Source organism: Mus pahari, chromosome 13, assembly GCF_900095145.1.
Source record: "Mus pahari chromosome 13, PAHARI_EIJ_v1.1, whole genome shotgun sequence".
Lineage (NCBI taxonomy): Eukaryota > Metazoa > Chordata > Mammalia > Rodentia > Muridae > Mus > Mus pahari.
Window position 1 is genome coordinate 65,091,166 of NC_034602.1, and position 3,366 is coordinate 65,094,531.

Here is a 3,366-nt window from a genome sequence, read left to right on the forward strand (position 1 = left end):
TTCTTCTTCTTCTTTCTCTCTCTCTCTCTCTCTCTCTCTCTCTCTCTCTCTCTCTCTCTCTCTCTCCTCTCTCTGCTTCTTGGATACAATGAAGCCAGCATTCGTCTTTCCATCTTCCACTCCATTCTCTCTGGCTTTCACTTTTGCTACAGTTGCCTTTACCTAAATGACCTCAGAATAAAACTCCTGAAGCTCTGGGCAGAGATAACCTCCCCAGCTTTAGGGTGACTTCCTGGGTGGGTGTGTCACTGTGTTGGGAGAGCTAACACAGGCATCTGGGCCTATGTGTGTGCTTCAGACTTGACACCTCAAACATCCTCGAGGAATGAAGCTGAGGGGTGGACATGGCGGTGCCAAATGTTACCAGAAGCCCTGGAAAAGTGAAAACAAACCAAAAACCAAAAACCAGGCTTGAAAGGCATCTGTGCGGTGCTTAAATCCATTATACTTATTGTTATCTTCGATGAAGAGCTAGGGTGTGGGTGTCTTCCTCTCTCCACATAGACTGTGGAAACAGATGTTAAAAATTGTCCTTAAAGTTTCCTGAAAGCAACAAAGCTCTTACTATTGAAATAACTTTTTGAAGTTGATAGAAGGGATATGCTGAAATCGGTTACGTTTAGATAGAGGAAAACCTTTTCCCACTGCTCCTTGCAAAAGAATGCCTTGGCAGGCTGGGAGCTATTTATACAATGCACATGTGTATGTGCAGCGCTCAAACACTCTGTAGGCTATCCGTCTTCCACCTCTCAAAAGCCCTCTTCAGGCCTGGGGTTACCTCCGTTTGTTTATTCCCAGTGACAGTCGCGATTTCTCTGCATCTGGCACAGCCCCTTGCCCTCCAGTTTATATTAACCAGTCCACCCGTTAGAGATACAGGGAGCCCCGGCCCTGGCTGTGGAGAGTGCTCTGGAAATGGATGGCAATGTCTTTGCTAAGTATTTTGAGGATTTACAGCATCAAATATAAACGTTCCATTTGTCAGTCCTGGAGTGTGGGAACCTGACCTTGGATCTACAGGCCATTTCCCCTCCCCCCCCTCCATTTCAGAGAAATCCCTTTTCTTCAGCGGTGGGACTCTAGGCTTCAGTAATTGAGCGTCTTCTCTGTGCCAGCCACGGACATCCGCCTCTTCTGCATAAACTCTCAGTTCTCCTGGTGTCGTCTCGCCAGGGTTGCATACTCCATTATCCCGTACGAACAGAACCTAGATCCTACCTGAAGGAGAACCGGACCCTGAGAGCGGTTTCTTCCCTCGCCTGCCCTTGACCTGACGGTGTGTGATCAGACCCACCTACTAGAGCTATCCTGATGATAGGGTGCTTCTGGAACTGCTTCTGTTTCCCCAAGCAAAGAGGCAGAGGCACGAGGCATTGCTTCCCCTTGCTCCTCCTCGCTGTACCTGACACCCGTGTGGTGAGCAGAACTGTAGAAACCATCTTGCCCGATCATGCCTGACATACGTTTCCCACCTTTACATTGATGCCATCTGCCTCTGCCTAGTCCCCCTTCTCACATCGCTTTTCTGGTTTCTTTAGTTTTCTTTTGGGGGCTTTCTTCTGGTTTGCTTCCTTCACGGTCTACTGGGCCGTGTCCATCACTGTAATGGTGAGTTCAAACCCAGCCCAAGGGGTAATGCTTTGGTGTCACTGCCCAGCCATCTCAGTCTTTCTGACTCTCCCCAATTCTCTTCTCTCCCTTCTGCCCACCTTTCCTCACAATGTTGCTGAGGGGTGTCAACACAATAATCCTTCACTTATATTCCTTGGTGTAGGAGCTCTCTCTCTCTCTCTCTCTCTCTCTCTCTCTCTCTCTCTCTCTCTCTCTCTCTCCCTCCCTCCCCCTCCCCCTCCCCCTCTCCTTCTCCATCTCCCTCTCTCTGTAGAGGTGGAACTGTTGGTTTGTCTTCTGTCATAAGAAATGACTCATAACTGTTTACACTCCGTATCTGTTCATGCATATGGCCCACCTTTTCCATGAGGTCTTTTAAAACAGGATATCATAGTTATCTTGATGGCTCTTAGTGACCCTGTCAGCATCTCTGGGCTGTTGATTGCCTCATCTCTTAACAGTAGGTGTCCTCTCTCCTTGCTCTCTTCCATGCCTCAACTTCTAATGGAATGTCAAGCATTGTGTTTGCAGAACAGTGGTTGCTGAGCCAACTGGTCTTTCTGCACAGAAATGAGCTGTCTGTTTCTCTGACAGGCCCTTAGAGGGGGGAGTAGGCTGGGTTTGGGCTTTGCCTTCCTCTCCCTGCTGTACTTCAGATCGCAGGTTTCCCTACTTGCTTGTACCTCAGAGAGTCCTATGGCAGACACCTTGGCCTCTCAGCATGTCTATTCTTCCTCCCTGTTTACTACCCACAGTGTAAACTCTTTCTTAGGTTGTGTGTATTCCTGGGAAGGAAAGACTTTCCGGTACTTCCCCATTGGCAGTAAAGTAAGGCTTTGGGTGGGCAAAACATCTTGAGGCTCCGAGGGCCCCTCTTTCTTTTCCTAGGGAGGGGTGGTTTGTGTTTCAACCCATTCCTTGGAAGTGGTGGGTCTTTGCCCCAAGATTATTTACAACTGACTCAGAGGCAGATGGGTCTCCTTGCCCCCACTCTCCTCCAAGCTGCCCTTCTCCCCAGTATGAGATTTCTGCTTTGTAGACCACAGCTGGGAGAGTAGGGAGTATTTCCCAGGCTTCTCAGCAGGGTCCGGCTGATCTTTCGCACTAAGTCCACTGAGGGGTAATCTGACCCCCTGCCCTGCCTTTAGTCTTCAGGAACACCTATGGGGAGGAGCTAGGGGGTGGGGAGTCCCCTGTGTCTAGTTCCTGGTGTTCTAACCCACGCTGAGTCTTTAGGGATGGCCAACACTTGTAACTCCTTTCTTCTTGCTCACTCTTTGGCAGCCATCTTTTCTTTCCCCTGTACGGCCAAAGCCCAAACAGCCAGTGTGTCTCATCTCTCTGGGGAGAAGAAAATTTCTGACTCTTCTTGGAATTCAGCTTCGTTGGTTGCCTTGAGCCTTCGGTTCTCCGATGGGCTCAAGAACAGAAAAAAAAAAAAAATTGTAGATTGTCCAGATTATTCTCATTGTTAGTATGAGAACAATGCACTTTTGTGGTTTGTACATCCTAAGTAGAAGCAGAACTTGCAGCAATCTTACCAGCTTTGAATCTAAAATTTCATCTGATGTATAAGGAGAAGGGGGGACTGTGCTGAGGGCCAGAAATGTTCTACAGGAAAGAGGGGAGGAACAGGAGAAAGCCATGGGGTGGGCCAAAGACAGATATCTAGTTTTCTCATACTAGATCTCTCTCCCTCTCTCTCTCTCTCTCTCTCTCTCTCTCTCTCTCTCTCTCTCTCTCTCTCTCTCTCTC